The sequence below is a fragment of the Anas platyrhynchos genome, chromosome 3, assembly GCF_047663525.1.
Source record: "Anas platyrhynchos isolate ZD024472 breed Pekin duck chromosome 3, IASCAAS_PekinDuck_T2T, whole genome shotgun sequence".
NCBI lineage: Eukaryota > Metazoa > Chordata > Aves > Anseriformes > Anatidae > Anas > Anas platyrhynchos.
Window position 1 is genome coordinate 16,085,567 of NC_092589.1, and position 18,595 is coordinate 16,104,161.

The 18,595-nt window shown below is 55.5% G+C and overlaps 1 long non-coding RNA gene across 4 annotated transcripts in view; it reads left to right on the plus strand.

Moving 5' to 3' along the window:
* The first annotated feature begins 2,479 nt into the window (after window positions 1-2,479).
* LOC106014741 (uncharacterized) overlaps window positions 2,480-18,595 on the plus strand; it is a 125,791-nt gene continuing 109,675 nt past the window's right edge. For 3 of the 4 annotated variants that reach the window (XR_005265023.2, XR_005265021.2, XR_005265022.2), the window contains exon 1: window positions 2,480-2,732. This is a non-coding gene — a long non-coding RNA (uncharacterized lncRNA). Of the gene's footprint in view, window positions 2,733-9,618; window positions 9,768-14,911; window positions 15,652-18,595 lie in introns of those variants that run through there. The other variant, XR_011808040.1, reaches the window with a different exon arrangement.

The following is an 18,595-nucleotide window of genomic DNA, read 5'->3' on the forward strand; positions in this document are numbered from 1 at the left end:
GGTAGAACTTGGTAGGTCAGGTTGATGGTTGGGCTTGATGGTCTTGAAGGTGTTTTCCAGCCTAGATCATTCTATGATTCTATGAAAAGGGGCAGACAGGGACTCCTGGGAGATACAGGTCCTCTAATGAAGTACAAGGAGCCGTGTGCAGCCAAATAGCTCTCCAGCAGTATCCTGGACACAGGCTGGAAGTGATCTCAGAGGCAGCACGAGCTGGAGAGCACATGCTGTGCTGCTTATAATCTGACCGTGGAATTGTGTTGTATTTGTATGGATGTTTAGGCAGACCTGAGTGGTCATTAGGGGATGTAAAAGAGCCAGCAGCGTGTGCCCTGGTGCGTGGGCTCTCTTGGCCACAGCCCTGTCCTTTCCCTGGGGCAGCGAGACACAATATAGGTGTGCATGGCTGCTGGCTCTGCAGCTGAGCCTGGGGGGGACATTTGAACACCACCCTACTGACAATAAAACTACAATTGAAGACCTGGTGGTAGTGGTGTGACTTTTTGCTCCAAAACCTGTCAGGCCCCACAAGGTGGATGGGTTGAGAAACATGTGCCCTCATACCTTTCCATCCCCTGCACACCTTTCCAATTCCCTTGGGGAATTCCAGTCCCCTCAGGCCACCCCTGCTGTCTCACACCATCCCCATTACCTTCACACCATCCCTGTCCCCTTGTGCTATCCCTGTTCTTCATGCCACCCATATCGCCTCATGCCACTCATGTCCCGTCATGCCACCTCTGTCCCCCTCACACCACAGAGACTCACCTAGGTTGGAAGAGGCCTCCAAGATCACCCAGTCCAACCTCTCACCTACCACTAACAGTCCCCACTAAACCATATCCCTAAGCTCTCCATCTAAACGTCTTTTAAAGACCTCCAGGGATGGGGACTCCAGCACTTCCCTGGGCAGCCCGTTCCAATGTCTAACAACCCTTTCAGTAAAGAAGTTCTTCCTAACATCTAACCTAAAACTCCCCTGGTGCAACTTTAGCCCATTCCCCCTCGTCCTGTCACCAGGCACGTGGGAGAACAGGCCAACCCCCACCTCGCTACAGCCTCCTTTAAGGTACCTGTAGAGAGCGATAAGGTCGCCCCTGAGCCTCCTCTTCTCCAGGCTGAACAAGCCCAGCTCCCTCAGCCGCTCCTCGTAGGACTTGTTCTCCAGGCCCCTCACCAGCTTTGTCGCCCTTCTCTGGACTTGCTCAAGCACCTCGATGTCCTTCTTGTAGCGAGGGGCCCAAAACTGAACACAGTACTCGAGGTGCGGCCTCACCAGAGCCGAGTACAGGGGGACGATCACCTCCCTAGCCCTGCTGGTCACGCTGTTTCTGATACAAGCCAGGATGCCGTTGGCCTTCTTGGCCACCTGAGCACACTGCTGGCTCATATTCAGCTGACTATGCACCATCACTCCCAGGTCCTTCTCCACCAGGCGGCTTTCTAACCACTCAGCCATCTTCAAACTTCCAGATCTAGAGGAACACGCTGGCTGCAGCCTAAAAGCCACGTGTACGGAAGCTCCCCCAAGCCAGCCAATCTTCTCCCCACGACCTGCCTGAACACAGCTGTCCTGGTTTCAGCCAGGAGAGAGCTATCATTCCTCCCAGGAGCTGGTAGGGTGCTATGTTTTGGATTAGGATGAACACGCTGATGTTTGAATTGTTGCAGAGCAGTGCTTACACCAAGCCAAGGACACTTCAGCTTCTTGCTCTGTCCTGCCTGTCTCGACCCACAGGCTTCGTTTTCCTATTTCTCTCCCCCGTTCCATAGAAATGAATTCCATAGAAAGAATTCCATAGAAAGAGTGGGGAGGGCAAGCGAACGGCTGTGTGGTGCTTAGCTGCCGGCTGGGGGAAACCACGACGACAGCAATGTAGTCATGTAACCAAATTAAAGCCAAAACTTTCAGCCCGGTCCTTGTCCTGAATAGGGAGAGAGGATCCGGAGCCTGGCATTTAGACGTGATAGTTTATGTGCAGCCAAAGTAAATACTGCAGTGGGAGGTCATGGCGCTAGATTTTGAAAAGTCTGGCATAAAGAAGAGATCTCAGAAAAGCAAATTTAAGCAACATTAATGTCAAGTAAAGTCTTTCTGATTGCTACATTCCTTATCTGTCGTGACTAGACAGATGAAAATCCAGGATAGCAGTTTTGCCTTTTAGGTCATTTTCTTTTTTCTTTTATTGATTTCTTTATTTCTGTTGATTTATCTTATTTTAACAAGCTCTGTACTAATTTTCCTTGCAGAATGACTACCAGAAATATGACCCTTACATGCCTTTTGTATTTAATTCATTAGGTCAACTCTAACCACTAAGCCCCTTGTCAGGTTATTTCTACTAGGGATAAGGAGCAATTGAACCTTAAACATTGAAACCAGGTTGATGAGCCTATACCACAAGGTCTCTTGGCTTCACCCTTTTAAGTGAAACCTGCCAGGTGTGGGTCATTTCACCTTTGTTATATAGGAAGCCTGAGGACTGGTGGGGGAATTGCCTCCCCAGGAGAGACTGAGGCTTGGGAAGCCGAGGGTGTTTTTCTCTCGTGCTGAATCGGGCTCATTGTTCCCTACCAGGTTGCTTTTCCTTCATGTTTTCTACCCTCTCTGTGAAATAGTATTAGAGACTCTATGAGCTAGTTATATTGGCGGTGACTTCTGCAGAAAAACCCGGGTGCCACTATTTCACTGCGAAGCACTTTGGAAGTGACTCGACTTCAGAAGACAGCAGGTAAGTGTTCCTGGGTTCTGTGGTTGTTACTGTTGAGGAGTTTGAGTACTTCATTCACATTGTCTGTTTCCTGTGAAATTACTTATGTGGGTTCTAAGGTCCTTTCCAAGCACTGGAGGAAAAAAAAAAAAGGTCTCAGAAGCCCAAGTGCACACAGGTCAGCCTGAAGTTGAAGGAGGTTCTTAAGAATTTGGCAGATTGACAAATGGACTATGTGAAAATGAGAGTCGCTGGGGCGCGGAGTCGCTGGGGCGCGGAGTCGCTGGGGCGCGGAGTCGCTGGGGCGCGGAGTCGCTGGGGCGCGGAGTCGCTGGGGCGCGGAGTCGCTGGGGCGCGGAGTCGCTGGGGCGCGGAGTCGCTGGGGCGCGGAGTCGCTGGGGCGCGGAGTCGCTGGGGCGCGGAGTCGCTGGGGCGCGGAGTCGCTGGGGCGCGGAGTCGCTGGGGCGCGGAGTCGCTGGGGCGCGGAGTCGCTGGGGCGCGGAGTCGCTGGGGCGCGGAGTCGCTGGGGCGCGGAGTCGCTGGGGCGCGGAGTCGCTGGGGCGCGGAGTCGCTGGGGCGCGGAGTCGCTGGGGCGCGGAGTCGCTGGGGCGCGGAGTCGCTGGGGCGCGGAGTCGCTGGGGCGCGGAGTCGCTGGGGCGCGGAGTCGCTGGGGCGCGGAGTCGCTGGGGCGCGGAGTCGCTGGGGCGCGGAGTCGCTGGGGCGCGGAGTCGCTGGGGCGCGGAGTCGCTGGGGCGCGGAGTCGCTGGGGCGCGGAGTCGCTGGGGCGCGGAGTCGCTGGGGCGCGGAGTCGCTGGGGCGCGGAGTCGCTGGGGCGCGGAGTCGCTGGGGCGCGGAGTCGCTGGGGCGCGGAGTCGCTGGGGCGCGGAGTCGCTGGGGCGCGGAGTCGCTGGGGCGCGGAGTCGCTGGGGCGCGGAGTCGCTGGGGCGCGGAGTCGCTGGGGCGCGGAGTCGCTGGGGCGCGGAGTCGCTGGGGCGCGGAGTCGCTGGGGCGCGGAGTCGCTGGGGCGCGGAGTCGCTGGGGCGCGGAGTCGCTGGGGCGCGGAGTCGCTGGGGCGCGGAGTCGCTGGGGCGCGGAGTCGCTGGGGCGCGGAGTCGCTGGGGCGCGGAGTCGCTGGGGCGCGGAGTCGCTGGGGCGCGGAGTCGCTGGGGCGCGGAGTCGCTGGGGCGCGGAGTCGCTGGGGCGCGGAGTCGCTGGGGCGCGGAGTCGCTGGGGCGCGGAGTCGCTGGGGCGCGGAGTCGCTGGGGCGCGGAGTCGCTGGGGCGCGGAGTCGCTGGGGCGCGGAGTCGCTGGGGCGCGGAGTCGCTGGGGCGCGGAGTCGCTGGGGCGCGGAGTCGCTGGGGCGCGGAGTCGCTGGGGCGCGGAGTCGCTGGGGCGCGGAGTCGCTGGGGCGCGGAGTCGCTGGGGCGCGGAGTCGCTGGGGCGCGGAGTCGCTGGGGCGCGGAGTCGCTGGGGCGCGGAGTCGCTGGGGCGCGGAGTCGCTGGGGCGCGGAGTCGCTGGGGCGCGGAGTCGCTGGGGCGCGGAGTCGCTGGGGCGCGGAGTCGCTGGGGCGCGGAGTCGCTGGGGCGCGGAGTCGCTGGGGCGCGGAGTCGCTGGGGCGCGGAGTCGCTGGGGCGCGGAGTCGCTGGGGCGCGGAGTCGCTGGGGCGCGGAGTCGCTGGGGCGCGGAGTCGCTGGGGCGCGGAGTCGCTGGGGCGCGGAGTCGCTGGGGCGCGGAGTCGCTGGGGCGCGGAGTCGCTGGGGCGCGGAGTCGCTGGGGCGCGGAGTCGCTGGGGCGCGGAGTCGCTGGGGCGCGGAGTCGCTGGGGCGCGGAGTCGCTGGGGCGCGGAGTCGCTGGGGCGCGGAGTCGCTGGGGCGCGGAGTCGCTGGGGCGCGGAGTCGCTGGGGCGCGGAGTCGCTGGGGCGCGGAGTCGCTGGGGCGCGGAGTCGCTGGGGCGCGGAGTCGCTGGGGCGCGGAGTCGCTGGGGCGCGGAGTCGCTGGGGCGCGGAGTCGCTGGGGCGCGGAGTCGCTGGGGCGCGGAGTCGCTGGGGCGCGGAGTCGCTGGGGCGCGGAGTCGCTGGGGCGCGGAGTCGCTGGGGCGCGGAGTCGCTGGGGCGCGGAGTCGCTGGGGCGCGGAGTCGCTGGGGCGCGGAGTCGCTGGGGCGCGGAGTCGCTGGGGCGCGGAGTCGCTGGGGCGCGGAGTCGCTGGGGCGCGGAGTCGCTGGGGCGCGGAGTCGCTGGGGCGCGGAGTCGCTGGGGCGCGGAGTCGCTGGGGCGCGGAGTCGCTGGGGCGCGGAGTCGCTGGGGCGCGGAGTCGCTGGGGCGCGGAGTCGCTGGGGCGCGGAGTCGCTGGGGCGCGGAGTCGCTGGGGCGCGGAGTCGCTGGGGCGCGGAGTCGCTGGGGCGCGGAGTCGCTGGGGCGCGGAGTCGCTGGGGCGCGGAGTCGCTGGGGCGCGGAGTCGCTGGGGCGCGGAGTCGCTGGGGCGCGGAGTCGCTGGGGCGCGGAGTCGCTGGGGCGCGGAGTCGCTGGGGCGCGGAGTCGCTGGGGCGCGGAGTCGCTGGGGCGCGGAGTCGCTGGGGCGCGGAGTCGCTGGGGCGCGGAGTCGCTGGGGCGCGGAGTCGCTGGGGCGCGGAGTCGCTGGGGCGCGGAGTCGCTGGGGCGCGGAGTCGCTGGGGCGCGGAGTCGCTGGGGCGCGGAGTCGCTGGGGCGCGGAGTCGCTGGGGCGCGGAGTCGCTGGGGCGCGGAGTCGCTGGGGCGCGGAGTCGCTGGGGCGCGGAGTCGCTGGGGCGCGGAGTCGCTGGGGCGCGGAGTCGCTGGGGCGCGGAGTCGCTGGGGCGCGGAGTCGCTGGGGCGCGGAGTCGCTGGGGCGCGGAGTCGCTGGGGCGCGGAGTCGCTGGGGCGCGGAGTCGCTGGGGCGCGGAGTCGCTGGGGCGCGGAGTCGCTGGGGCGCGGAGTCGCTGGGGCGCGGAGTCGCTGGGGCGCGGAGTCGCTGGGGCGCGGAGTCGCTGGGGCGCGGAGTCGCTGGGGCGCGGAGTCGCTGGGGCGCGGAGTCGCTGGGGCGCGGAGTCGCTGGGGCGCGGAGTCGCTGGGGCGCGGAGTCGCTGGGGCGCGGAGTCGCTGGGGCGCGGAGTCGCTGGGGCGCGGAGTCGCTGGGGCGCGGAGTCGCTGGGGCGCGGAGTCGCTGGGGCGCGGAGTCGCTGGGGCGCGGAGTCGCTGGGGCGCGGAGTCGCTGGGGCGCGGAGTCGCTGGGGCGCGGAGTCGCTGGGGCGCGGAGTCGCTGGGGCGCGGAGTCGCTGGGGCGCGGAGTCGCTGGGGCGCGGAGTCGCTGGGGCGCGGAGTCGCTGGGGCGCGGAGTCGCTGGGGCGCGGAGTCGCTGGGGCGCGGAGTCGCTGGGGCGCGGAGTCGCTGGGGCGCGGAGTCGCTGGGGCGCGGAGTCGCTGGGGCGCGGAGTCGCTGGGGCGCGGAGTCGCTGGGGCGCGGAGTCGCTGGGGCGCGGAGTCGCTGGGGCGCGGAGTCGCTGGGGCGCGGAGTCGCTGGGGCGCGGAGTCGCTGGGGCGCGGAGTCGCTGGGGCGCGGAGTCGCTGGGGCGCGGAGTCGCTGGGGCGCGGAGTCGCTGGGGCGCGGAGTCGCTGGGGCGCGGAGTCGCTGGGGCGCGGAGTCGCTGGGGCGCGGAGTCGCTGGGGCGCGGAGTCGCTGGGGCGCGGAGTCGCTGGGGCGCGGAGTCGCTGGGGCGCGGAGTCGCTGGGGCGCGGAGTCGCTGGGGCGCGGAGTCGCTGGGGCGCGGAGTCGCTGGGGCGCGGAGTCGCTGGGGCGCGGAGTCGCTGGGGCGCGGAGTCGCTGGGGCGCGGAGTCGCTGGGGCGCGGAGTCGCTGGGGCGCGGAGTCGCTGGGGCGCGGAGTCGCTGGGGCGCGGAGTCGCTGGGGCGCGGAGTCGCTGGGGCGCGGAGTCGCTGGGGCGCGGAGTCGCTGGGGCGCGGAGTCGCTGGGGCGCGGAGTCGCTGGGGCGCGGAGTCGCTGGGGCGCGGAGTCGCTGGGGCGCGGAGTCGCTGGGGCGCGGAGTCGCTGGGGCGCGGAGTCGCTGGGGCGCGGAGTCGCTGGGGCGCGGAGTCGCTGGGGCGCGGAGTCGCTGGGGCGCGGAGTCGCTGGGGCGCGGAGTCGCTGGGGCGCGGAGTCGCTGGGGCGCGGAGTCGCTGGGGCGCGGAGTCGCTGGGGCGCGGAGTCGCTGGGGCGCGGAGTCGCTGGGGCGCGGAGTCGCTGGGGCGCGGAGTCGCTGGGGCGCGGAGTCGCTGGGGCGCGGAGTCGCTGGGGCGCGGAGTCGCTGGGGCGCGGAGTCGCTGGGGCGCGGAGTCGCTGGGGCGCGGAGTCGCTGGGGCGCGGAGTCGCTGGGGCGCGGAGTCGCTGGGGCGCGGAGTCGCTGGGGCGCGGAGTCGCTGGGGCGCGGAGTCGCTGGGGCGCGGAGTCGCTGGGGCGCGGAGTCGCTGGGGCGCGGAGTCGCTGGGGCGCGGAGTCGCTGGGGCGCGGAGTCGCTGGGGCGCGGAGTCGCTGGGGCGCGGAGTCGCTGGGGCGCGGAGTCGCTGGGGCGCGGAGTCGCTGGGGCGCGGAGTCGCTGGGGCGCGGAGTCGCTGGGGCGCGGAGTCGCTGGGGCGCGGAGTCGCTGGGGCGCGGAGTCGCTGGGGCGCGGAGTCGCTGGGGCGCGGAGTCGCTGGGGCGCGGAGTCGCTGGGGCGCGGAGTCGCTGGGGCGCGGAGTCGCTGGGGCGCGGAGTCGCTGGGGCGCGGAGTCGCTGGGGCGCGGAGTCGCTGGGGCGCGGAGTCGCTGGGGCGCGGAGTCGCTGGGGCGCGGAGTCGCTGGGGCGCGGAGTCGCTGGGGCGCGGAGTCGCTGGGGCGCGGAGTCGCTGGGGCGCGGAGTCGCTGGGGCGCGGAGTCGCTGGGGCGCGGAGTCGCTGGGGCGCGGAGTCGCTGGGGCGCGGAGTCGCTGGGGCGCGGAGTCGCTGGGGCGCGGAGTCGCTGGGGCGCGGAGTCGCTGGGGCGCGGAGTCGCTGGGGCGCGGAGTCGCTGGGGCGCGGAGTCGCTGGGGCGCGGAGTCGCTGGGGCGCGGAGTCGCTGGGGCGCGGAGTCGCTGGGGCGCGGAGTCGCTGGGGCGCGGAGTCGCTGGGGCGCGGAGTCGCTGGGGCGCGGAGTCGCTGGGGCGCGGAGTCGCTGGGGCGCGGAGTCGCTGGGGCGCGGAGTCGCTGGGGCGCGGAGTCGCTGGGGCGCGGAGTCGCTGGGGCGCGGAGTCGCTGGGGCGCGGAGTCGCTGGGGCGCGGAGTCGCTGGGGCGCGGAGTCGCTGGGGCGCGGAGTCGCTGGGGCGCGGAGTCGCTGGGGCGCGGAGTCGCTGGGGCGCGGAGTCGCTGGGGCGCGGAGTCGCTGGGGCGCGGAGTCGCTGGGGCGCGGAGTCGCTGGGGCGCGGAGTCGCTGGGGCGCGGAGTCGCTGGGGCGCGGAGTCGCTGGGGCGCGGAGTCGCTGGGGCGCGGAGTCGCTGGGGCGCGGAGTCGCTGGGGCGCGGAGTCGCTGGGGCGCGGAGTCGCTGGGGCGCGGAGTCGCTGGGGCGCGGAGTCGCTGGGGCGCGGAGTCGCTGGGGCGCGGAGTCGCTGGGGCGCGGAGTCGCTGGGGCGCGGAGTCGCTGGGGCGCGGAGTCGCTGGGGCGCGGAGTCGCTGGGGCGCGGAGTCGCTGGGGCGCGGAGTCGCTGGGGCGCGGAGTCGCTGGGGCGCGGAGTCGCTGGGGCGCGGAGTCGCTGGGGCGCGGAGTCGCTGGGGCGCGGAGTCGCTGGGGCGCGGAGTCGCTGGGGCGCGGAGTCGCTGGGGCGCGGAGTCGCTGGGGCGCGGAGTCGCTGGGGCGCGGAGTCGCTGGGGCGCGGAGTCGCTGGGGCGCGGAGTCGCTGGGGCGCGGAGTCGCTGGGGCGCGGAGTCGCTGGGGCGCGGAGTCGCTGGGGCGCGGAGTCGCTGGGGCGCGGAGTCGCTGGGGCGCGGAGTCGCTGGGGCGCGGAGTCGCTGGGGCGCGGAGTCGCTGGGGCGCGGAGTCGCTGGGGCGCGGAGTCGCTGGGGCGCGGAGTCGCTGGGGCGCGGAGTCGCTGGGGCGCGGAGTCGCTGGGGCGCGGAGTCGCTGGGGCGCGGAGTCGCTGGGGCGCGGAGTCGCTGGGGCGCGGAGTCGCTGGGGCGCGGAGTCGCTGGGGCGCGGAGTCGCTGGGGCGCGGAGTCGCTGGGGCGCGGAGTCGCTGGGGCGCGGAGTCGCTGGGGCGCGGAGTCGCTGGGGCGCGGAGTCGCTGGGGCGCGGAGTCGCTGGGGCGCGGAGTCGCTGGGGCGCGGAGTCGCTGGGGCGCGGAGTCGCTGGGGCGCGGAGTCGCTGGGGCGCGGAGTCGCTGGGGCGCGGAGTCGCTGGGGCGCGGAGTCGCTGGGGCGCGGAGTCGCTGGGGCGCGGAGTCGCTGGGGCGCGGAGTCGCTGGGGCGCGGAGTCGCTGGGGCGCGGAGTCGCTGGGGCGCGGAGTCGCTGGGGCGCGGAGTCGCTGGGGCGCGGAGTCGCTGGGGCGCGGAGTCGCTGGGGCGCGGAGTCGCTGGGGCGCGGAGTCGCTGGGGCGCGGAGTCGCTGGGGCGCGGAGTCGCTGGGGCGCGGAGTCGCTGGGGCGCGGAGTCGCTGGGGCGCGGAGTCGCTGGGGCGCGGAGTCGCTGGGGCGCGGAGTCGCTGGGGCGCGGAGTCGCTGGGGCGCGGAGTCGCTGGGGCGCGGAGTCGCTGGGGCGCGGAGTCGCTGGGGCGCGGAGTCGCTGGGGCGCGGAGTCGCTGGGGCGCGGAGTCGCTGGGGCGCGGAGTCGCTGGGGCGCGGAGTCGCTGGGGCGCGGAGTCGCCTCTTTGTTCTTGACTTTTTTTTTTTTTTAGGAAGTGGGTGATGGATTCCTACAGTAAAAGATAAAGAGCAAACCTTTTCATATCTGGTGTAACTTCTGAACTGCAGTGCACTTAAAGTTTGATGAATTGAAAAGTTTCAGTGCAACCTCCAGATTCTTTTCCAGTTTTACATCTAAAAGGTCTGTGTTTTTAGTCACTTGATGTATATGCAGCACTCTTCAAATAAGCTGTATGATATTAAATAGCAAGTATGCAGTGGAAGACTTTCCCAAGAAACTGATTTCTTCTGCAATTCATAGCAAGACTTCCATTTTGCAGCATAAAATGTATTGTAGAACACATGAATATTATGATTGAAATAAGGAAAGTAAACATCACTTTTAAAAATATTACTCATGTTTTTGATTGCATATGTGACTAAATGGAATTACTTTATGGTGGTACTGAATGATGTTGAATGCAGTTCATTAATGTGGCAGGTTGAAGCTAAGGTTTACATTTGGAAAGCTACTGCCTTTTGATTGAAAACAGCATCAGAAGTATCAAAGTGCATAGACTTCATTGCTTTTTGGATACCACCATAAGAAGCAGTATTTTTATTGGTGAGAGTGTGCTAAAATCCCCAGCTTTGGATTTACAGTGTGATAGAAGTATCATTATCCTGCATTTACTGCGGAGACTTCTGTACTTTATTGATAAGTCGTATGACTTACCCACTGGGACTTGCCACTGGGACTTCCAACATTAATCTCCTTGTTCAACACAGGAAAGTAACCAATACTTATCTGTAGTTATTACATTACATCAAATGTGCAGCAGACGTTGTGTAGTTCCTATATGTTATATTGTATTCAATTACACATTACAAGAGGTCTTGGTCTATGAAATGGACCATGCCTTAGCTTCTGGGAGCGTGACTGTAAGCTCCTGACCAGCTGCATTAATTGTGCTATGGTTTCCATAGCAGAAAAATATGTTCTTACTGAATTCAGACCAGTTTTATTTTATGTGTTGGGTTTTGTTTGCAATGACAATACCACCAAGCTTTGTTGAATGTTAAAGTTTTTCATTAAAAAAACAGATTGTTCTAAAGTCTGTACCAGTTGAATGACAACGGCAGATAAGAATAGATCGTTACTGTTCCACAGAGAACAAAGCTGTTACGTATCGATCGCTGTTGTTCTCAGTACAGTGTTGTTTGCAGATAAACACTCTCCATGGTTCCTGTAACAATTATAAATCCGGAAATATTTTGGAAAACAGGACCCATCAACATGTTAGTTCCAGGTCTTTAGAAGACGTGAATATTAGCTCAAAGTGCCTATTCTACACTGTTTCTCCCTGTTGGTCAGGAAATTAAATGAAAATTATGTTTTGAAAACAAAGGAAGAAATCAGTATTTTTGCTTCATAATTTGAATCTTTAAAGTTTATATTTTTATTTTCTCTGGTTCTAGGAATGGCAAATATTATTCTCATATGATTACATCTCAAGAGCGATCATTTAAAAATATATATATCAAATGTTATGTAACATGTAATAAATACCATGAGATTCATCAACATTGGTGATAAATTCAGTCTGGATATCAGAAGAATTTGTCTTTTTGCTTTCTTGGGAGGCATTGCAGCCCCTATAACCACAGTTTCTTTTACATAATAATTTCAAAGTCCTGGGTGAGGTACGTGGATGTACAGAGACAAAATTTGGGAACATCTGTCTGATTGTTCGATTGATTGATTGGTCAATCTGATCACATCAGGTGCCTCTCCAACCTGAACCATAAAAAGTAAGTAAACTGAACTAGGTTTCTTTTTCATAAGTAAGGCAGAAATGGTTGCAGTTAAAATTTCAGATTCCTTTGGGATAATCTAAATGGAGAAGCAGTTCTAGAAGTGCTTGGAGGCACTGGAATGGCCGTTGGCATTAACTGGTTCCCAGGAATATGCAATGTCAGGCTTGAGCATGACAAAAACATATAGAGGAAATCACAGATGCCATTTTGAATAGAATATATATTAAAGACAGCTAGTTTGTTCTTGACTCATACCATCTGCTCGATTTTTTTTTCAGATGTGCAAGTTATTTGTCATGTCTAGAGAAGTATTTTAGGAATCATATATTCCTTAGTTTTAGATCAATGTTTTATTCATTATTTTTGGAGAATTGCTAAATAATTGATTTGGGTCTTTGATGAGCATTTATGGTGGAAATGGCTTGCATTGTGAGACTAGCACACTCCTACAGGAATCATGTATGGTCAGAGAGCTGGAGCACCTCTCCTGTGAAGACAGGCTGAAGGAGAGGTTGAACCAGGTTGTGGTTGTTCAGCCTGGAGAAGGCTCTGGGGAGACCTTACAGTCTCCAGACCTTCCAGTACCTAAAGGAAGCCTACAGAAAAGCTGGGGAGGGACTCTTTGTCAGGGAGTGTAGTGACGGGACGAGTGGTACTGGCTTTAAACTAAAAGAGGGTAGATTTACATTAGATAAAAAGAAGAAATTCTTCACTCAGAGGGCAGTGAGGCACCTGAACAGGCTGCCCAGAGAAGCTGTGGTTGCCCCATCCCTGGAGGTGTTCAAGGCCAGGCTGGATGGGGCTTTGAGCAACCTGGTCTGGTGGGAGGTGTCCCTGCCCATGGCAGTGGATGGGAATAGACTGGGTCTGGTCTGAGCTGGAAAGGACTTCAGGCTGATCCTGTCTGGAATTGGGGACATACATACAATTTTGTTTTCCAGTTAAAGCTCTCAAATATATGCACATTGTATTTTATAAAAGCTCTTGTTGCTCTGCTGCACTCCTGTTCCTGAAATAAAGGTCACACAATTACTTATGGAAATCACGTAACCACAGGCCATGCTTCTCAGGGAACGGACAGCAAAGATACAGTGTGTGATCGTCAGTTGCTAAGTAGACAAACAAGAAAATGAAATACCACCTTTTAATAGTGAAAAGGTTATGCTAAACTCTGATCAGAAATTGTTTTTATTTTCCTGTCAGCCAACAGACATGAAGTAACGTCTGCACCTGAGTATTTTGTTAATTAAATTAACCTTTTATTCCATAACTTACCTCTTTGTCAGTTAGCCAAGAAGGCAGAAGCTGCTTTTATTCTACAGGAGGCCTTCTCCTCTAGTTGCTTTTCTTCCTACTCAAACTTTTCTCAAATCTATGTTCTCTTTTCCAGAGATGTAGCTCAGACACCTTTTGCTGGTTCTTTTGCTCCCCTTCTTCTCTTAGCTATTGAAAGGTGTTGGCAGAAAGCCTGATGTTGATTCCTTTCATGCTTTTCAGCCCACTTCAACTTGAGTTCAGTCTATGTTCTTTGTTATTGCATCGCATTTATCCCATCTAAAGAAACAGAAATCTCCTTTGCAGGCAGGTTTCAAGCAAGCCTCCCTTTTCAAGCTAGCCTTTTTTCTTCCTGCGGTCAAATTCAAATAAACTTTCTAAAAGTTATGAGGCTTGACTGTGACATCACAAGGTACCTCCATGAAAGGACTTGATATAATTTCTTAGATATGTATACATGTACCTTTAAATGTGTTCATGTTTTAACTGGAAAAGGGGTTGGGATCACATTTCTGATTTGGCTTGAACCACCAGGTTATTGAAGGCATAATTTTACTGTGCTGTGCTGGCAGAGGGGTGTGAAGGAGGCTTCTTAGTAATTAGGAATGGAGGCCAGCAGCATTTGTCTCTAATGAGAGGCTTCACAGAAGATAGTGAGAAACAAGACTTTCCTGTAAAGAAGTCAAATGTGAAGGTGGGAGAAGATAAAGCCTTCTAGAGGATTCAGTACAGTGAAAGTTTGCAACCTGTGCCGACAGGCACCCGAATTTCGTGCTGTCTAGCCATATTTGAGACAAGAATTTCAAGCTTCTATTAGGATACGCTACTACTCTGTCTTCATGAGATTTGCTTTGGAGTGAATGCACCTTTGTAGTTCTGTTAGTGCCTCTTTTATTTTATTACTGTGTGTCCTTTGTCAAGTTATGTAACAACATGGTAGATGTGAGGAAAGCATTTGTCATTTAACGTCATGATTGGAAGAAAATTTGTTTCCAATGAATGGATTCTCATTTCACTTTGAAGCAAGTAAGCTAATGATTCATATATGCTCTGTACAATAACATAATTAGGAGTCTTAGCAGTCCATACATCAAGAGAAATTAAGCTGAGATAACTTGAACAACAATGGATGACTCAGGGTATTATTTAATACTTGTTCTAAAAGTGTCTTCCCCCATGCTACCTAAAAAGGTGGCATGTTTGACTTCTTTCTAGACTTCCTTTTGCTTTCTGGTAATGGTGCATGGGCTTCTCTCTCCCTGGGCAGGTAGTGCTTTTAGGCTGGTTGGATGAAACTTTCTAATTAAGGACAAAATGTTTTGTTTCTTTGGGATCTGTCATAATCAGGCAAAAACAAGTTAACAGTATAATCCTGTGTTTCTACTTACTGATTTTTTTTGTTTTGTTTTTGCCTTTTTTCAACCTTTCTTCCTTATGTTTGTTATCTTGCGATGCCATCAGTCCTAGAGAGTGCGCATCTACAGGGTGACCAGTTTGCTTGGGAGCAGTCATTTGCAGCTTGTCTGCAGGAGCCACATCTTCCATCAGCCCCTCCAGCTGGTGCCCGGCAATGACACGGCCACTGGCTTGACTCTGGGGCTCCAGATGTCATTACAACAATTAGCAGACACTGGAGAAAAGCTACTGTAAATATATTTTTTGTAGTAATGTCTTCTCGTGCTGCAGTTTTATACCATACCTGGAGTTCACAGCAAGTTCATTCATGTGCTGTTGTAGTGTTCTAAGTCTGCAGACATTTTCTATTTTTGAAAGCATTTTTTTTTTTTAAGGAAAAAAATTGTGAATTGGGTGTATAGTTATTTACTATAGGTAATGTATGGTGCTCATATCAGTGTCTAAGTTAACAGTTAAATTGTTTTGCACTTGACATACAAAGATATGGTTTCAAATGCAGTCTCTGTGAATTGCATCTGGAGATTGAATTGGAGAAATGGAATTATACCTTGCACCTCACATTAAATCACAATTTCAACTGTCTTTTTCATCCTGAATGATAATTTTGCTAGTTAATTTTAATGCGATTTGCAGTATATTGCAAATACTAGCTATAAAAAGAACATCTGCAGGAATTTTGTTATCCTCATGTAAAAAAGTCTGTTTTACCCTCATGATGTCCTCATCATGATAGCAGTGGTTTGTGCATATCTTTGTAAGATGGGGAAGAATGGGATAGCAGACCAAGAATTTCAGAAGTGCAGTAAGGAGAATGTTTTATGGTCTTTACTCTTCCAGACAGCTCCATACCACTCAGCCATATGCATGCTGCCTCGAAGCAGGACTAGAAACCAAATCTACAGAGAATCATGGAGTGATCTAGGTTGGAAAAGACCTTGAATATCATCAAGTTCTGACCTACTGAGTCCCATCACTAAACCAATCTCCTTAGTGCCATGTCCAGAATTCTGTTAAATGTATCTTCCTTTTGTTCAAGAGAAAACACTTGATTTGTATATGGAATATCAAATTATGTGATGGTGTTAGCAGGCAGGATTTGGGAGATGTTTGTGACTAATCACTTACTGGGAGTTCCATAATGACTGTGTTATGAAAGTTTTCCAAGATAAATTTATTCGTTTCAAAAGCTGTCCTAAAACAATAACTAACTATGAATTTTGCTAGGTTTATTAAAGCATTTTGTTTTACTTGTTACATAGATGAATTTAGGAGGTAGCTTCACAGTTTTTTATAGCTTCACAGTTTTCTACTCCCATTTGCTGGGCAGAGTGTTTCAAAGTTTATGCTTTCTTCACACACACACAAAAAAGAATTATGGAAACAATGACATCCTTGTTTCTGTATAAATTGCAGCATAAAATCTGATTAACTTGTGAATTTTGTATGTTCAAATATTTGCTTATGTACTATGCTGGAGCAAATTGCAGATTTTCTTTACTAGTACATAATATTTATTTTGCAGTCACTGATATCAACAATTTTTCATTGTGCTAGCAACACTTGATAAATAAACAATGTCAGAGAAAGAAATGTATCGGAGGGCTTCTATCAGACCAATTATATTTTCATTTTACAGTAGTTTTCACTTTATGATCACCATATTTTTAACTAAAAATAGAGCTGTTCTGAACCCTGTCCAGCCAACATGTCTTTAGAAGCTGCACATTCTGTTCAAACCAGTTACTGGTGACTGTCCCTAGCAGCTGGCAAAGAGAGAGACATCTCAGCTTAGGACAGACCTGTTTGTGGTGATCCTTTCCAGTTAAAGAGATGCTTGATGCATAAACTACTAGATGCATAAACTCAGGTGAAATATCACTAGCAGGTTGTTAATGGCTTGTTTTATCCTCTTGACCTGTTTGACCATATGCTTTCTATCTACTTGTGGTGTCTGATAAACGAAGGAAATTTCTTTTGGAAATTTCCTCCTAGTTACTCAAAGCTGGTATGAGTTTTGGCTGCATGCAAGAGGGATGTATGCCAACTGCATACTTAAGAGCATTCCATGTGCTGCTCTGTGGTTCTGATCAGTCATTCCAGGTGTGTCGTGTCTTTATTGACAACCTGTCCAACCCCCCCCCCCTTTATTTTTTTGTAAGCAAGATGATAGAAAACCAAGGAAAATAATATGCCTCATCAATGGACAACTAGAGGGAGGAGAATAGGAAGATATATTGTTTCTAAATTCTGCAGGCTATCTGATGCTCCAAAATGTGGTAGTTATGGCAGTTATGGTAGTTATCTTAGCGGTACTATTGCAAATATTATAAATGTATTTAGAACACAACAAAGAAGGTGACTATGCAGGAAGGGAATTTCAAGACAAGGCAGGGCTGCTGTGATGTTGCAAATGGACTCTGCATATACAGCCAGTAAAATGTGTCCCAGAATCTGAATAAAATGCCGATCTGTTGGAGAAACATTTAATCTTGTCATAATATCTATAATGAGTGAGTGTAAAGCTTCTCTTTTTAAGCTTCTCCTGCTCCTAATTACCATTACTCTGTTAATGGCAGGAGTAGTTTTATTTCAAGGTTGAATTGCTCCAGCTTTGTTTGGATTCCAGCCACATGGTTTTTCTAGCTCTTTGTGAGATTAAGAAGTCCCTTGCTATCAGATAGTGTTTCTGTGTGTAATTACCTATACACGATGATTCAATCACCTCTCAACCTTCTTTTCAACAAGCTGAATAAATTGAACTGCACTTTGTAGGACTGTATTGAAGGAAATCCCCAGATATCTTTTTTACACATTTAACAATGTCAGGGCAGAAGTAAGCTGCTCTCATTTGCTGTTGATATATATTCTTCCATATATTCCTGCTAACTAGCATGTGTATATTCACATTTGTAGAGACATAACACACATCGACTACTTGTTCACAGCAATGTCCCTTTCAAGGTATTCAAACACACCTTAGAAAGGGGGATAATTGTGCATTCTTTCACTGTACAGGGATAGAGATGTGCCTCCCTCCCTGGTGCTGGGATGACCTTCTCAGTCCTGGGACTTGAATGCTGGAAAGCAGTTTGTCTCAACAGGGGAAACAGTGAGCCACTTACCTCTGGCTAATTAGTGTCAAAGACAGCGTAAAGGTTAGTGTTTATCTAACCTATTTCTTGCTTGTTGGAGTTTTGCTAAATGGAAATTGCTTAGTTGAGTTTCTGTTCCAGTCATGTTAATCACTTTGAATAAAGCAAGATTCTGCCACGGTTGAAATTTTGTGTCACATCCCTGGTGTCAGGGATCCCTTGCTCTGGGGAGGGAGATTTTTTTTTTTTTTTTTTTTTTTTTTTTTGGTCAGAGTTGGACAATTTTCTAGTCTGGGCAGGAAGCTCCCCAGGAATGTAAAAAGTGAAATATTTGCCTTTAAAACAGTGCAGTTAAATGCATATAAAGCAGAGGCTGACCAAGTTTTAGGAGCCTCATTTCCTGAAGAGCTACCTGCACAGAGCATGTTCTGTTTGGGAGAAAGCTGGATAAGATCCCCTCTCAGCCTTCTCCAAGCTAAACAGGCCCAGCTCTCCCAGCATCTCCTAATATGAGAGATGTTCCCATTCCCTAATCATCTTCACAGCACTTCTCTGGACTTGCTCAGACACAACGTGGAAGGAAGGACTGGGTAGGTCTGTGATGTGGGTCTAAAGATTTCAACACCGTTGGTTGCCCATATGAATAATGACAGAATTAATTCCAACTTCTTATGAAAATCCGGAGAGAATGACACCCGTACAGATGTGTTAGAAATACTCAGTGGGTGAAGAAAGGGAGAGTAAGATGGCAAGCTCAGGTATTCAAGATACCAGGAAAGGTTAGACTCTACCAAAGTCATCTGCAGTTTCTCAGCAGAAAGACAGGTTTCTCTCTCCATTCAATTTGAGGAGATAGCTCTCCTCCTCTGGATGCCTGTGGCTTGAATCTTGTATATCTTTCTGTGGTTTCTTCCCCTAAAGTAAAAAAGCCTCAAGGCCCATACAGGCCAAAGCTAGGGAACCTGTACAGGAGATCCTGCTGTAGACAATTCAGAATATATAAATAATGTATGCAGGAGTTGGCAGCAGGTGTGAACAAAATGCCAAGCCAAATGTTGCAAGGAATAATGTCAACTTTAGGGAGCTAACAAAATCAAAAACCGTTTCTATTGATTTCCCTTAGAACAACTCTACCTGAGATTGTTATTAATCCTCCTGAGCATCCCAAGTTTTTGTTCTCTCAGACTTCAGCTGCCTTGCTGCAAAAGATGATTTGCATCTCAAACTACCAGAAGCCTTGGGACCGCAGAGCAGTCATATTACCAGGCGATTTTACCCTGGGGAGGAACTGCGCTGACTGCAGCTTTACTTTAACAAGAGCTCAGGCTTCAGGTTTGGGAAGAGGTGGAGAGATTGGAAGAGCAGAGGAAGCCATATGGGAGTAATTTTAACCTTCAAAGTATGTTGTATATAGGTTTTTGATGTTACA